Here is a 17,099-nt window from a genome sequence, read left to right on the forward strand (position 1 = left end):
AAAAAAAAAAAAAAAAAGAACATATAGGAGACTCTGCTTATGGCTCTGGATAGAAACTATGTATTGACACCAAGCATGAAAAACGAAGGAGGACCTGTGCGTCCAGGTGGCAGAACGGCTGGCGGCAGAGGGTTGCTGCCTCCCCTCCGTGCACAGCTAGAGGAGCTGCATATACAGTTTTTAAATCTGTTTGAAGGTCTAAGAGCTACAGAAGCCATGCAGACGGGCAGGCCAGGACTCCAGAGATGGGGCTACCGGGGCAGGGGAGGACCTTCCCCAGCACTTCCTCCCTCCCTGTGCGCTTTGCATTCTGGTCACGGGCTCGAGGCTGGGAATCTAGAGTTTTCCCAGGCAGAAAGCCGTTGCTGAGAGATGGAGAACCTGCAGAGCTTTTTGGTCGAGAAAAACAAAACTTGAGAGGTCAAGATCCCAGGAGAAAGAAGCAGAGACTTAAGCCAAACAAAGGGTCAGTTCTCCCCTTAAGACATCTGCCAAACTCCGAAGGCATGAGGGGCGGAAGTTTAAAACTCAAGTAGAAAGCCTCTGGAAATCAAAGAGAAGTCTTCCATGGTCTCAGGAGCCAAGGAGTCAGAGGTTAGAGTTCTGGGTCCACTGGGAGGAGGGACCACAGCAATCACATCAGGGTCTGATTTGAAAGCCCTGAAAGGCACAGAATCTAAAAGCAGGACAGAACCACAGGTAGGCTACACCTTATCCAACTGCAGCCAGCCCTGACTCAGCTTGGTCTCTGACTGAATGAGGGATGACCCTCACTCCACCTGCCTGGAAGAGAAAATCTGAGCCATCTGGAGCCTCGAATATGCATTCACAGGCAACATCTGAGACTAATCAAAACTCACAAGTCATGAAAAGAGACAGGGCTGTATGACTCAAAACAAATTGGGAATGAAAGGTAAAAAGAAAAGAAGAAACAAACCTACATACGATCCAGATCTAGGACTTATCAAACGAGGACTTTAAAATAAACATGACTTATATGTTCAAAATAAGACAGAAAAGGATGGAGAAAATAAAGGGAAAATGGAGAATTTAGCAAGAGGATTTGAAACCATAAAAAAGAATCAAATGGAAATTTTAGAACTGAAAATACAATAACTGAAATTAAGAACTGAAGAGATTAGACACATCTGAAGACAGTGTTCACGAAGTGGAGAACAGGTCAACAGAAAGTTAACGAACAGAGAAAACAAAGGAAAATATGAAAATGAGAGTCAGAGAAATACGGGACACAGTGCAATGGTCGAACTGCATGCAGCTGAAATCTAAAAGGAGAATAACGGAATAGGAGAGAAGCAATACTTTAAAAGATAATGACCACTAATTGTCTAAAACTACTGAAATATATCCATCCAGATTCAAGAAGCTCTGCAAACACCAAGAAAACTACACCAACGCACATCATAATAAGACTGTAGTGGACCAAAGATGAAAAGAAAAATATTAAAAGCTGGCAGGAAAAAAATAGACCTTTAAAGGAAACAAGAATAAGATTGACAGTTGGGGACTTCCCTGGTGGCACAGTGGTTAAGAATCCTCCTGCCAACGCAGGGGACAAGGGTTCGAGCCCTGGTCCGGGAAGATCCCACATGCCGCAGAGCAATTAAGCCCGTGTGCCGCAACTACTGAGCCTGTGCTCTAGAGCCCTCAAGCCACAACTACTGAGCCCATGCACCACAACTACTGAAACCTTCGTGCCTACAGCCTGTGCTCCGCAACAAGAGAAGCCACCACAATGAGAAGCCTGCACACCACAAGGAAGAGCAGTCCCTGCTCACCACAACTAGAGAAAGCCCGCATGCAGCAACTGAAGACCCAATGCAGCCAAAAATAAAATAAATAAATGTATATTGAAAAAAAGATTGACAATTGACTTCTCAACAGAAATGATGGAAGACAAAAGACAGGTTCTAAAGTTTCAACGTTAAGTAGAAAAGTAATCATTTATATTAGACTGTCAAGGATACTTGTTTCAATTGCTAGGGTAACCATCAAAAGAGCAGAGAAAGAATGTACAACTAACAGGTTAATAGCAAAATAAATAGAAAACAATTTTAATATTTTTATTAATCCAATAGAAGGCAATACAGGAGGAAAAACAGAACCAAAAAAAATGTCAAATGGAAAAGGAAGATTTAAGACCCTAGATAAAAGCTCAAGTCAATTAGTATGGACCATTACTTCAAGTCAAATGTTACAGTTGTCAGAACAGATTTTTTTTTAAGTTATAGTCTGTTGACAAGAGACATCTTTAAATAAAAAGGCACAGAGAGGCTGAAAACAAAAAGATAAAATTTTTTCGTTTTCCTATTCTTTGTTTTTTTTTTAAGTGGACCATTTTCAAAGTCTTTATTGAATTTGTTACAATATTGCTTCTGTTTTACGTTTTTTGTTTTGTTGTCTTTTTTGGCGTGGCATGCGGGATCTTAGCTCCCCGACCAGGAATCAAACCTACACCCCTTGCATTGGAAGGCGAAGTCTTAACTACTGGACTGTTAGGGAAGTCTCTGCTTTGCCTATTCTATCAGCTACTGAAAAGGAAAAATATCTATCATGCACATTCTTTTAAAGCACCCATGGAACATTTACTAAAATTAGCCATATGCTGGTCATAACATAAACGCTAACAAACTTCAATTTATAATTAAATTCATTAAATTCATAAAATTAAATTCATATGTTCTCTGACCACAGTAGAATTAGGCTATATATCAATACCAAACAAAAAAGCAATAGGGCTTCCCTGGTGGCGCAGTGCTTGAGAGTCCACCTGCCGATGCAGGAGACACGGGTTCGTGCCCCGGTCCGGGAAGATCCCACATGCGTGGAGCAGCTGGGCCCGTGAGCCATGGCCGCTGAGCCTGTGCGTCTGTAGCCTGTGCTCCGCAACGGGAGAGGCCACAACAGTGAGAGGCCCGTGTACCGCAAAAAAAAAAAAAAAAACGCAATAAAAAAACCTACAACCAGGACTTCCCTGGTGGCGCAGTGGTTAAGAATCCTACTGCCAACACAGGGAACGTGGGTTCAAGCCCTGGTCTGGGAAGATCCCACATGCCGTGGAGCAACTAAGCCTGTGCACCACAACTACTGAGCCTGTGCTCTAGAGCCCGCGAGCCACAACTACTGAGCCCACGTGCCACAACTACCGAGGCCTGCACACCCTAGAGCCCGTGCTCCGCAACAAGAGAAGCCACCGCAACTAGAGAAGAGAGGCCCGCTCACCGCAACAAAGAGTACCCCCGCTCACCACAACTAGAGAAAGCCCTCGCGCAGCAACAAAGACCCAACACAGCCAAAAATAAATTAATTAATTTTAAAAAACCCCAAAACCTACAACCTCTCAATTGTTTGGACATAAAGCAATACAATTCTAAATAACCTATGGGTCAAAGGAAAAAAAAACTCATTGACTATTAGAAATTTTTTTTTTTTTTTTTGCGGTGCGTGGGCCTCTCACTGTTGTGGCCTCTCCCGTTGCGGAGCACAGGCTCCGGACGCACAGGCTCAGTGGCCATGGCTCACGGGCCCAGCTGCTCCGCGGCATGTGGGATCCTCTCGGACCGAGACACGAACCCATGTCCGCTGCATCGGCAGGCGGACTCTCAACCACTGTGCCACCAGGGAAGCCCTAGAAAATATTTTGAACTGGATAATGGGGATACAACATATCAAAGCTGTGGAGTGCAGTTCACACAGAAATGTATAGCTTTAAGTCATTGGGGTCGAGGTGGGGAGTCCTTCACAGCAGTCCCAGTTCAATCCAGAACCCACCGTCCCCCAGGGAGCCATGGGTTTGCCAGGCGGACCTTCGGGACTTGAAGGTTTGTCTTGAGAAGGTCCCGGTGCACGTGAACCAGCAGCTGAGGCTCTGCCAGAGGAGGATTGTCATCTTGTTCACCCCTTAACCCTGGCACCAGCCGGAGATGCCTGGAGATGTCAGGGAGGAGGCTGGATGTGAGCATTTAAGGAGGGGTCAGGGCAGGAAAAATGAATCAGTTGCTTGTGAGCACTGACTCTTTAAGTCACGGAGACGGACGAGATCAAGGAGGGAGAAGGGTTAGAAGGAAGAAAGAAATGGGGAAGGAGCAGGTGGGGAGAATTCTCAGGAATCTAGCTGCTTCTCGAGCAGACTTTGGAGCCGTCTGCCCAGGGCAGCTGGGGGCCCAGTTCCTGAGCCTTGTGAGGACGTCCGCGGGCTGCTTCCCAATTTCCCTCTGTGCCTTTGGCTTTCCTGGACCTGCTGTCAGTTACCACATGGGTTCTGCTTTTCATTTTCCAAAATGTGGTTGCTGAGCCTTGTCTTCTGTTTTTTTATCCTTATGGAAGCATTTAGGACTTTCTTTAGTTTATCTCTACTGTGATTTCAATGGCATTTAAGGAGGGAGAGAAGATAAATTAGAAATGATGAACCAAACACTGAATTCTATATAATTCTATCTATGTAACTTCTGAAACAGGCCAAAAATGAGCAGAATAGCACATTATTTAGCAATCTAGAGCTAAATAACAACAGTAACAACAACAAAAATGTAACAACAAACAGCTAAAGGGAGTTGAAAGAGGTTGCGGATAGAGAGCAAAAACTGCTGATTTTCTAAATGAGTTTTGTAGATACATTCGACTCTTCTAAATAATGTTCATATTTCACCTAAAAAGAATTATTTTTAAAATAATTACCAAACGGTTCAGGGAAACAGGGAGAGAGAAAGCTAGCGCCCTTTTGGTTGACAAGCGCTGGTGTGCATGAAAACAAAAATCAGTTTTGCTCATTAAAATTAATATTTCAAAACTGATGGGGGGGGGGCTTCCCTGGTGGCGCAGTGGTTGAGAGTCTGCCTGCTAATGCAGGGGACACAGGTTCGAGCCCTGGTCTGGGAGGATCCCACATGCCGCGGAGCAACTGGGCCCGTGAGCCACAAGTACTGAGCCTGCGTGTCTGGAGCCTGTGCTGCGCAACAAGAGAGGCCGCGATAGTGAGAGGCCCATGCACAGCGATGAAGAGTGGCCCCCGCTTGCCACAACTAGAGAAAGCCTCGCACAGAAACGAAGACCCAACACAGCAAAAATAAATAAAATAAATTAATAAACTCCTACCCCCAACATCTTCAAAAAAAAAAAAAACTGATGGGGGGAGAAACGTGATTGAGAGACTCCCATTTCTGGCAATATGATGGATGAGATACCCTCCCATTAGAAATCACCTAGAAATTTGGGATAAATAACAAGCATCAGAATAAAAGAAGAGAATTCTGGAAAAGGGGGGAAAAGAGGAAGGAGGAGCTGAAATGAAAGTGGGGAGCCCATCCCACAAGCCCACCCAGAAGAAAGCTGCAGGCGTTTGCTGATGCCAGAAATGCAGAGAATTGGGTTTCACCTGCTGAGTGGGGGGATGGGAGACACAGCCTCAAACACAGGCAGTCGGGACTGGAATCAAATGTCACAAAAAGTTGGATCCTGCAAAGTTACAGCCCCCTTGGAGTGGAAGGCTGGTGAAAGCCATCTGCCGTCAAAGGGACGTGGGCATTGGTCTGAATGACTCTCAGCTCCATGTGGTGAACAAGCCAGTGCTTCTGAGAACTTGAGGCCACAGACCTGACCTCACGCAGGTTTGGGTCTAAAATTCACCAGCACGATCAGGGAAGCCCAAGGTTGAGAAATTAGCTCAGAGTAGGTCTCAGGTGTTTGCACCCAAAGCACCTCACAAGGGCAGATACAAATCCTCCTTGGAAATAGCTTCCTACCCTTGGTGTCCCAGCATTCCCAGAGATGAAGATCTGTCAAATAGGAGCTGATGGTGAAATATTACCCAACACAAGAGATGAAATTCACCATGAGAATCAGGAAAATAAAAGGAAAAGAAAACCAGAATTAGATCCTCAAGGACCTCAGATGTTACAATTGTCAGATACAGATTATAAAATAAGTGCACTTAAAATGCTTACAGAAATAAGTAGGAATGGGAAATAATGCCGTAAAATATGAGGGAAAAACCATGCAGAACTTTTAGATATAAAAATGTAATCCTTTAAATGTTAAAACTTAGCAGACACGTTAATCAGCAAATTAAATGGAGCTGAACAGAGAATTAATAAAGTGGAAAATATGTCAGAAAAAATTACCCAGAATGGCCCCAGAGAGACAAAACGATGAAACCATAAAACAAAGGTTAGGAGTCATGCAACATGGAATAATTCATTAATTTACCATGGCAGTTTTAACACACCTCTCACTAACTGACAGATCAAGCAGACATATAATTAATAAGAATGTAGAATATTTGAACAACATAATAATCATGAACTAATGAACATATGTGCTCCCTTGCCCTCAAAAATTAGAGACATACTTTTCTAATACATAGGGAACATTTTCAATATTTTACCTTGTCGTAGGCCATAAAGCAACTCCTAATAAATTTCAAAGACTCTGTATCAAATGATCATGTAATTTGAACACAATTAAATTAAAAATCAATAAAAGATCATTAAAACCCATATGTTTAGAAATTAAAAAAAAAAAAACTTCTAAAGAACCAACACACAAAACAAAAAAATCACTACAGAGTTATAAATAAACTTAGCAGTAAATGATCATGCAAACACTACCTGCAAAATTTACAGCACTTCCACATCCAGCCATGAAGGAGTTACAAGGACCATACTTAACCTCCCACTGTAAACAACAACTAGCAAACTGGACAAAACAGATGAAAATGACTGTTTTCAGACATGGCACAAAAGGCACTGAGAGGAGGGAAACATGAGTCTCCCTTCCCTCCAATCACTCCAAATCTTCCCAGAAGCAATTTACAGACCTCAGGCACTGGGAGGTGGGACCCAAACAGCTCAGCAACTCTGATGAGTTGGGGGGATGGAAGTCAGAGTTTGGGTAGGTTGCAGCTGCTGGAATCTGTGGGTCAGAGTTCTGGAAAGGAAACAGTTGCTCAGTAATAGAGCTCCAGAAATCTGCATAGGGATCCCCTTGCATCTTTGTGGACTACTAGTCCATGCCCATGGACTGGACAAAGAAGACTGAAGACTGAAGAATTCCCAAAGCTCACACAAAGTCAGAAGACATCTGTGCTTCCACCAGCCAGAATAGAGTTCTCTTGGTCCCTCCACCCCAGGCCCCCAGACATTCAGTAGAGACCCCAAAGAAATCATACTTTAGTGTGGGCTTAACTATTCCCAAAGTGAAATCTACCCTAGAGCAACTCTAAAAAAATCTTAAAATCAGGCCTTGAAGGATCAAATAAGTCCTCAAGTAATTTAACTGCCTGCCAAAACAAAGCCCAACATTCTTTACAGGAAGAAAGCATAATTCAGATGCTCCACAATGTAGAAATGTCTAGAATTCAATTTTAAAAATTACTACACATGACAAGAAGCCAGAAAAGATGTCCTATAACCAGGAGAAAAATTTGTCAGTAGGAACTTGAATTTTCCTACAATCATTAAATAAATTGATTCAATAGTTTAAAATATAAGCCACCAGAAAAGTAGAAGGCTCAGATACTTTTATGAGTTCTACCATGCACACAAAAGACCAGATACTTCCAATCTTATGCAAACTATTTAAGAGAACAGGAAAAAGACAGGGAAACAGAGGGAGAAAGACTATATCCCCAACTCATTAACTGAGGCTAATATGACCTTGGCATCAAATTAGACAAAGAACATTTGAGAAATGACCAATTTCACTGATGAACATAGACAGAAAAGTTCAAAATATTAACAAGAAAGTCCAGCAGAAAATTAAAAAGATAATGCAGTAGGTTTATTTCAGGAATACCAGTATGGTAATACAACACATGGCTTAACATTAGGGTATCTATTAATACAATTCACCACATATCAGATTAAAGGAGAAAAAGGCCAATGAGGTCCTCTATAGATACCGAAGAAGCATTCAGTCATTTTCAAAATCCATTTGTGATAAAACTCTTGGCAATAGAAGGATAAAACTTCTCTAATCTCATAATAGGTATCTAGTAAAAATCTACCCAAATACCACACTTAATGATGAAATAGTAGGAACATTTCCTTTAAATTCAGGAACAAGTTCCGGATGCCTGCTGTCACCACTTGTATTCAACATTGTAGCAGAGGTTCTTGCCTGAGTGATAAGGCAAGAAAAAGGAATAACATGGGCAAAATATGGGTTGGAAAAGAATAAAACAAATTGTCATTATTTGCAGACTATTTGCTTATCTACACAGGAATCAAGAGGATCCAGAGACATATTATTTGAATTAGTGGGAAGGGTCAGCAAAGTTGCTAGGAACCAACCATGTTAGTATGCACTAGAGACAAGAGTTTAAAAATATTTTTTAAGGTGGCATTTAAAAAATAACCAAAAATATAAAGTACCTTCATAGGAATAAATGTCACAAAGGATACATACAACTTTTATGAAGAAAACTTTTAAACTTTACAAAAACATTATAGAAAATCTAAATAAATGAAGAACTACAACCTGTTCACGAAAAAGAAATTTAAATGTCTTAAAAATGTTTATTTTCACCCAAATGAATCAAAACATTCAATGTAATTTCAAATGAAATCACAAACAAGTCTTTTTGTGAAACTGGACAGATTGCTTCTAAAAATTTATATGCCATAAGATACTACAAATACCAATAACAAGCTTGAAGAAACACAAGAGGGTGGGAAGCAGCCGCATAGCACAGGGAGATCAGCTCGGTGCTTTGTGACCGCCTGGAGAGGTGGGATAGGGAGGGTGGGAGGGAGGGAGACACAAGAGGGAAGAGATATGGGGACATATGTATACGTATAACTGATTCACTTTGTTATAAAGCAGAAACTAACACACCATTGTAAAGCAATTATACTCCAATAAAGATTGAGCCATGGCTGCTGAGCCTGTGCGTCTGGAGCCTGTGCTCTGCAACAGGAGAGGCCACAACAGTGAGAGGCCCACGTACAGCAAAAAAAAAAAGAAAGAAAGAAAGAAACACAAGAGGTAGAAGGCAATAGGCCCCACCGATAACAAGACTTAATATAAAGCTGTAGTAATTAAGACAAGGTGGCTGGGACAAGTAAGTCATCACCATTGTAACAGAAGGGACCCCAGAAACAGACCTGCACACACAGCCCTTCTGACATCTGACAAGGAGGCTTTACAGGCTGAGGAGAAGAGAAAGGGGTGCTGGCTGAACCAGTGATGCTGAGAAAACAGGTGTCATGGACTGAATGTCTGTGTTCCCCCCAAATTCCTATGTTGAAACCCTACCCTCCAGTGTGATGGTGTTGGGGGCGGGGCATTTGGGAGGTTATAGGTCATGAGGATGGAGCCTCATGAATGGGATCATTGCCCTTATAAAGGTCCCAAAAGAACTTGCTCCTTCTCTCTGCTCTCAGCCATGTGAAAACACAGTAAGTCAGCCATCTGCAGCCCAGAAGAAGGCTCTCACCAGAAGCTGGACATACTGGTACCGCAACCATGCTGCACCCGGACCAAGCTCGTGCCCTCATCTTGTACTTCCAGCCTCAGAGCTGTGAGAGTCAGTTTCTGTTGTTTTTAAGCGCCCCAGTCTGTGGCATTCTGTTATAGCAGAGACTAAGGCAGACTAATACAACTGGCCAGTCATGCGAAATTAGATCCCTTTTTATTCCAAGACAAATTCCATGCAGACTGAAGACCTAAATGTGAACAACAAAGTTTTAGAAGAAACCGTACACTATTATCTCCATGCTCACCTTTAAGAAGGATTTCTAAGCCCATGGAAGACACCAAAAGGAAAAGTCCAGGCAGCAAGATACCACTGAAAGGGTGAAGAGAAGCCCACCCACCTGGAGACGTCTGTAGCACATATGATCAACAAGGATTCATGTGCAGAACATATAAAGAACAGACAAAATCAAAGGAAAGAGACACAAAAGAAAAAATGGGCACAAAGATATGAACAGGCAAATTACAGGACAAGATACCCAGCCACAATAGTAATTAACAAAGTGTTGTCTAAAACCATACCCAACAGATCACAACATTAAAACGTCTGACAACCCCAACTGTTATAAGGATACAGCAACAGGAACTTACAGATCACCTGGGAAAAGTTCATTGGTTCAACTGCTTTGGAAACAACACGGCAATTTTCTAGTAAGGCTGCAGACCACATGGCCAGCAGCTGTGCAACCAGAGATGTTGTGCATGAGTCCAGGAGTTGAGAGGGAGGGAATGGAGATGCCTAAATGCCCCGCACCTGGAGACCAGTCAGTCATACAGGAGCTCCAGCCAGACATAAAAGTGAATGAAGCATCCTAGGGAATCTCACAAACATGGTTCAGGCAGCAACGTGCAGACAAGTGGACAGGGTGAGATCAGCCAGGAGAGCCTCACACTCCTGGCAACACTACTGAGAGCCCAGGGGTAAATAATGGAGTTCTGAGAACGCTGACGCCGAATTCAGGGTGGCAGGGAGACCCCTGCTCAGGGGTCCAACCGACTGGGGCCAAGGCCTCGAAGTGGACCTCCAGGATGTCAGCAGCACGGGCGGAACTCTGCACGCTTCTGTGCCCCATGTGCAAAGTGGGTAAGACAGGCCCTCCCCCGACTCCATGAGGATTAGGGGAGCGGTCCTCTGTAGCACAGTAGCGGCGGCCTCCGGGGGCTCTAGGCTGAGGGCTCATGGACCCAGCGGTGGGCAGGGGTGGGGAGTGAGGCTGAAGAGGGGGCGCTGGGTGCAAGTCTGCCTGTGGAACCACCACTTCGATGGTGAAACCCTCACCCCTTTCCCTGCCCCCTCTTCACAGAAGGCCGTGGCTTCCAAATCCTCAGGCAAAAGGTAGGAGGCTCTTCCCTACAGATATGGAAGAAAACACCAGGCAAGAGTGAGGTCCTCGATGTGGACACTGGCCTCCTGCACTCTGGCACTTGGGACACAGCTTGGCACCCAGCTCCCACACCTTTGCCTAAAGCAAAACTGCCACTGGGCACCCCCCACCCCACACTCGGCTCCAGTCGGAATCCCACCCAGATCGCAGGAACCCTTCCACTACCCAGCAGGCCACCCAACGGCTTCAAAGTGAAAGACCAGTAAACCAGCAGAAAACAAGCCCTGTGAGAAAGAGGTAAACCACGAGCAAAAACAAGCAAACCAACAAAAAACCTTTATAAACTTACTCAGAATGTTTCAAGAAGATGCTACATTCTCAAAACAAGAATAGGATGCTATGAAATGGGAACACTTAGAGACAAGGAAGATGGTTCTTTTAGAGATAAACAGTGTAAATGCTGAAACACAAAACTTCCCCAAAGAACTCGAAAATGAAGCCCAAAAATTGTCCAGAAAATAGGACATAAACGAGGAGACAGAATGAGAGAAAAGGCCAGAACACAGAAGACCAATGCCCGAATTCAAGGAAGAAAACAGAAAAAATGAAAGGGAAGAAACATGAACAGATGAAAGAATAGAGCTTGTCTTCAGTTGAAAGGTCCCTCTGAGCACCAATAAACACATAAACCCACACGTAACCCAACTGCATGGATGGTCAGGAGTCCGCAGATAAAGAAAGGATCCTAAAAGATTTCAGGGAGGAAAGTCGAGTTGCTGACAAAGACTTCTCATAGGTGACAGGATGCAGAAGGTGACGATGACAAAGGCTTCAGAGTGATTTACCAACAAAAAGTGCCCCCCAGACAAAGCATCGACCCAGCGTGAGGACAGAGCAAAGGCACTCTCTAGAAGCCAAGGACTCATCACCCTTTTTAGGATGTCACACAAGGATGTGCTTGAGCCAGACAAGACAGGAAACTAAGAAAGAAGCAGCCCCGGGGTCCAGCGGACAGAGTCCAGCCCAGGGGATGCAGCAAGCAGCAGGAGGGAGGTGGCTTCCGGGGGTGAGAGCACCAGGAGAGGGGACTCAGCGGAAGAGTGAATGTGATTGAGAAGCTGGGGGAAGGTGAGGATGAAAGGGATGCATTCAGTACAAGAAAGGGACAGCTGAGATCGCCCACCTCATCACTGCTCGTCCTGGAGCTGCCGCCCTCCCGGGCACGGCCTCGGCCGTGGTATAGCCTTGGCCCCAGAAGCAGGTGGAGAGTGAAGACCAGATGACGCTAGCAGCTGAGTCACCCTCTTCCCCAGCCCCATGACAGCCCCCCCGGAAGCATGGTCCCCACTGACCCACAGGCCTTGAGCCTTGATGACCAAGCCCTGCCCCTCAGCATCCTGGCTTGAGCTGATGACAGGTGGGGAAGGAAACTGAGGACTACCTGAGTGGGGGCCCAGGACTCCTGACACCCCTGACAATAGGCCAGAGGCTGGGCTAGGGGAGGGAGCCTGCAGGGAGCTGAGCCGACAGGAGCAGTTGGGGCATCCCCACCCTTATCCCAGAGCTGCATTTCAGGAGCCCTGGCAGGCCCTGATGGAAACACAGAGACACACAGACAATCCCCACCCCTGACAGAGAGGCAACTGCTCGCCCTGGGGCCACAGGAAACGAACTCCTTGGGCTTAAGCCACTGGCCCAACAAGGAACCGGCATTTACTGAGTGGCCACTGTGTGTAAGGCACTGTGCTGGCACGGGATGGGGTGGCAATGCGGTGGGGGTGGGGGGAACAGAAAGTGCTAGAAGAGCAACGTTTTTGGAGTCAGAGGCAGCTGGGGTGGAATCCCAGGTCCTCTGTGACAAGTCACATGCTTTCTCAGGAGCCTCAGCCTCCAAATCTGAAAAATGGGTGCAATGCCACCTGAGTGTTGAGGTGTTGGGAGCACGGACAAGGGGGCACATGGAGGTGTGCAATGCAGTCTGCCCCTACTCAGTGTTCACTTCCTCCTCACTGACCCCCAAACTACCTACGTGGGGTGGGGTGGCCCTCAGGGGTGCTTATGGCAGGCTTCAAGGTGCTGGCAGCACTGGAGGGGGGTGGGAATCTCACAATGGGGGGTTATGTGGAGTGCTCCAGGGGAGAGAGGAGCAGGCAGGAACAAGCCGGGTGAGGGCTGCAGAATCTGTGTGCGTGAGTGTGTGTGACAGCGTGTGTGTGAATGTGTGAGTGTGTGTGATTGTGTGTGTGAATGTGTGTGTGTGCGCGTGTGTGAGAGTCTGTGTGTGTCTGTGAGTGTTTATCCGAGTAGCGGCTCCAGTCAGCCCAAGGGCCAAGTGTGGAAGGGTGAGGAATGAGAACAGGAGGCCAGGGCTGGGGGGTCCTGGCTTGTCCTCCCCAGACCCCAGGGAGCCCTGAAACCTAGGTAGAGGGAGGGGCAGGGGGGCGTTTCCCCACTCCCGGTCTCCTGAGCGGGGGATGATGCCGGGGCGAGGAACCAGGGCTCAGCCGGCCCAGACACAAGGACAGGATTAGGAGATTATATCCAGCAGAGGCATTAGAGAGGCAGCAGGCAGAAGCGGGGCCCAGCCACTCAGGCGGTGTGTCCTTCCCAATCCCAGGGGTGACACCTAGGAGGCTGCAAGGGGAGCGGCTTCCAGCAAGCACAGGGGGGGCAGCTGGGAGGGAGTGGGCTCAGGGTGGTGTGTGTCGGGGGAGGGTAAAGCCCACAGGAGGGGCTGCGGAAAACCCCAGAGGGGTCAGGAGGCCCAGCCTCAGCTGACCGCTGACCTTGACCATACCCTCCACCCTTCCAACGTCTCCATTACTCTGGGCTGGGGCTCTGGGGGAGCCTGGGGTCAGCCGGCGCCCCTCAGCCCGAAGCCAGGACTCTGGTTCTGGTTCTGGCAAACCTGCTAGAACAGGTGGGACGGTGGAGCACACCCGCCACCAACCCCATCCCCGCCCCCTGCCCTGGGCCGGCCTGTGCAGGGTGAGGCCAGGTGGGAGGAGTTCCATCAGCCAACTGGACAGAACAGAGTACTGACCAGGCCCAGCAGACTGGTGGTGCCCCTAGGCACCCTGGCAGAGCCGAGAGGTTTGGGGGAGGGTACAGTCCAGCCCCTCCAACATTCTCAGAGGTGCTCCAGGGTATGGGGCAGGGGAGACAGCGGGAGTGGCACACCTGGGTAGGGGTGGTGAGCCTGGTCCTTTGGGCCGAAGAATACTGAACGGGGAGTGCTCTAGGGAGCACGTAGGACTGGGCAGGAGGGCAGCCACGCACGCATCCTGGGGGGTCACTCACTGCGGAGTGACCCCTAGCCAGCCACTCTCCATCCCAGGGGAGGCAGCCCAGGCCCCTCCAGACTCAGAAGGGTCTCAGGTCTGAAGGGCTGGGCAGGCCTGAGCACAGGCCCTGGTCAGTCAATCCTAAAGTCCAGGGTGGGGTTCCCAGTGCTGGTGCCCTTCCACGGGCCCCAATCCTGTGATAGCAGGACCCCATGAGAATATCCCCCCCCCCGCCCGCCACGCCCAGCTCACCCACCTTGGCTGGCCTATTTGAGCTGAATGGGCCTATGCAGACTGCCCCATCCCTTCTGGGCCTTCTCCTGAGGCTATGCCCCCCATCTCCACCTCCCACCCATGTCTGTCCCCCCACTCCCAGTCCCTCCCCCAGCCCCATCCCACCCTCCACAGAGCCCATGGGAGGACTTCCCTGCTCTGCGTCCAAAGGACGTAGTCAGCCCTGGGTCAGCAGTGGTGACACCAGGGGGACTGAAGGGGGACAAGGCTGGGTGGCTGGGCCCCCTGCGCCCAGTGAGTCTGTGAATCCCGCTGCGCCCCACCTCTGGGCTTTAGGCAGAGCCTCAGCTTCCACCTGGCCGTGGCTGGCCCATCGGGAGGCCCCAGGACGGGCAGTCTATGGGCCACTCCTGCGGGGGGAGGTGGAAGGGCGGACACTCAGCAGGGGTAGCAGCCAGTGGGTGGACACAGCACGCATCTGGCAGGCCCTCCTCAAAGGGGCCCTCCCTGGGAGCCTTGTGGTGGAGGGACTGTGGCCCCACACCGACCCTCCCTCTGTCCTGTGGACCGCGCCCCACAGGCAACTCCCTGCTCACCTTCAGATCCGGGCATAGCAATGGGATGGAGTTTCTAGTCCCTTCCCTGGCTCTGACCCAGTACCCTCACCAGACTTCACAGCCAGGTAGAGACTGACTGTCCCTTCCACCTCGTCTGGGTCTCTCAGCCAGTGGCCTCCGTGCAAGCAACAGCCGCTGAAGGTTCCTGGATCTCGACCCCAGCCAAGTGCGGCCCTGAGACCTGGCCCTGGCCCCGGCAGCATCCTTCACCCTACACTGCAGACACTGCAACCCGCTGGAAGTGCCACACCTGCTTCATTCCTGACTACCCCCATCCCTCAGGCTCAGCTAAGGCGGGTGGCCGACCACACCTGCAAAATGGCCGCCGCAGGTACAGCCCCAAGCCCCCACTCCAGACCCCAGAGCTTCCCTTCAAACCTGCAGCGGCTTTCTCAGCCCGAGAGGGGGACGGGCACGGCTGCCCCGGTAAAGGGCCCTCGGCCAGCTCGAGGGCAGCGAGAGGGTGGGTTAGGTGTGGCTGCCCTGCAGAAGCGCGCGCTGGGTGTCGCGCTGCCTCCCCAGGGTTAGGACAGGGGCAGCCCTGCGCCGCAGGGGCCCCTCCGCACCACCTCCTCTCCGCAGCCTTAAGATCCAACCCTTTGCTCTAACAGGCCTTTATCCCAGCAACGCAGGCATCCCCTGGAGGGGCGGCCGCTTGGGGTCCGCGGGTCTCTGTGGGGAAGTCCCTCTTCCCGGGAACGTGGGCGCGCATCGGGTCCGCGCCAGGGCGATGTCGCGCCCGCGCCAGGCAGGCCCCATGACTTGGCATTCCCTCCTTCCCCTCCCCCGTCCGCCCCTGCGGCCCGGGGTCCCCCAGCCCACCCAGCGCCAGGCAGACCGCGGACCCTCCCTGCCCGCCGCGAGGGCTGCGCGGTGGGTTTGGAGAAGTAAGGGCGACAGGCAGCTTAAAGGACCAGCGACAGGGTCTAAGCTGCAGTGCCCCTGTCATCCGAGCCCAGGCGCCTGGGGAGCGCCGCCAGCCGAGACGTCGCGGCCCCGCAGCCCCCTCCCCTCCTGCAGGCCACACCTGTTACTGGGGCGCTGGCTGCGTGGACGCAGGCCGCATCCGCAGGCGGCCCCTCCCAAACCGTGGGTCTTTCTGGAAGGGAGAAGGGGTCTCTTGGGAGGAGGACGCGACTTGGGGTGGGGCGATGGGCAGTCTCGGAGGTGCGCACCAAGCTGGCGGCCTAGCCCTCCAGCCGCATCCCCCGCCCGTCCCCCACCCCGGGGACCAGGGCCTTTGCTCGCGCCCGGCCGCCCTGACTGCCCTCCCCGCCGGCCCGGCCGCATCCCTAGGAATGGCTCCACTCCAGGGGCGGGGAAGATCGGGGAATGCGGGGAGGGTGTCTCGAGATGCAGCCCGCTGCCTGCGCCCTCCCCGTAACGACCCCCGCGCACCCCAGACGAGAGTCCCCCTGCAGCCGGGGCCGCATCGGAGGGGCCTTTCCGGAGGGCCCTGCCCAGCTGCTAAAGAAGGGCGGACACCCCAGAATTTGCACCATTGTTCTCCGCGGGGACGGGGGAGGGTCGGGGGAAGGGAAGGGGCCGCGCGGCGCCAGCGCCTCTGGCCGAGAAGAGGACGCCAGCGCAGGGCGCGAGCTCCCCGCCCCGGGGCGCAGTCGATGCAGGTGCAGGATGCGGGGTGCAGGTTCCGGACGCGCGGCTCGGGAGGCCGGGAGAGCCGCTGCCCTACCTCTCCGGCGTCACTGGCGGCGGCCCGGCATGAGCACGGGCACGGGCGCGGGTCCCCGAGCGCGGAGCTGCTGCCGCTCCCGGGCTGCTCTCGGCGCTCTGACGGCGGCACCGCGTGACGGCTGCGGGCCCCTGGCCCGGACCGCCCCGCGCCCCTCCCGCCGCGCTGGTTGGCTGCGCGCGGCGCCCCAGCCCCAGCCGCCAGCTGGTTTGTCGCGCGGGGAGAGGGGCGGGCGTCGCGGCTGCGGCGGGGCCGGGGCCGGGGCCGGGGCCGGGCTGTGACATCACCGCTGACACCGCGGTGCGATAGGTGGGGGAGTGGGGGACCGACACCCGGGCCCGGACGCGCCGCGCCCTCCCCTGGCGCAGCCCCGGGCCCCCCCGCCCGACTCGGACCCCTTTCAAGCGAAACCACTAAATCTTCACCTGCCCCACCCGCGATGCCGGCAGTACAGGCG

At 50.8% G+C, this 17,099-nt stretch overlaps 1 protein-coding gene across 1 annotated transcript in view; it reads right to left on the reverse strand.

Annotated features, from left to right (window-relative positions):
* KIF1A (kinesin family member 1A) overlaps positions 1–16,742 on the reverse strand; it is a 95,936-nt gene extending 79,194 nt beyond the window's left edge. Inside the window, exon 1 of the mRNA XM_007469947.1 lies at positions 16,643–16,742. The gene's annotated coding sequence lies outside the window, so the exon portion shown is untranslated. The remainder of the gene's footprint in view (positions 1–16,642) is intronic.
* Between the last annotated feature and the right edge of the window lie 357 nt (positions 16,743–17,099).

The sequence above is a fragment of the Lipotes vexillifer genome, unplaced genomic scaffold (assembly GCF_000442215.2).
Source record: "Lipotes vexillifer unplaced genomic scaffold, Lipotes_vexillifer_v1.1 scaffold988, whole genome shotgun sequence".
Taxonomy (NCBI): Eukaryota; Metazoa; Chordata; class Mammalia; order Artiodactyla; family Lipotidae; genus Lipotes; species Lipotes vexillifer.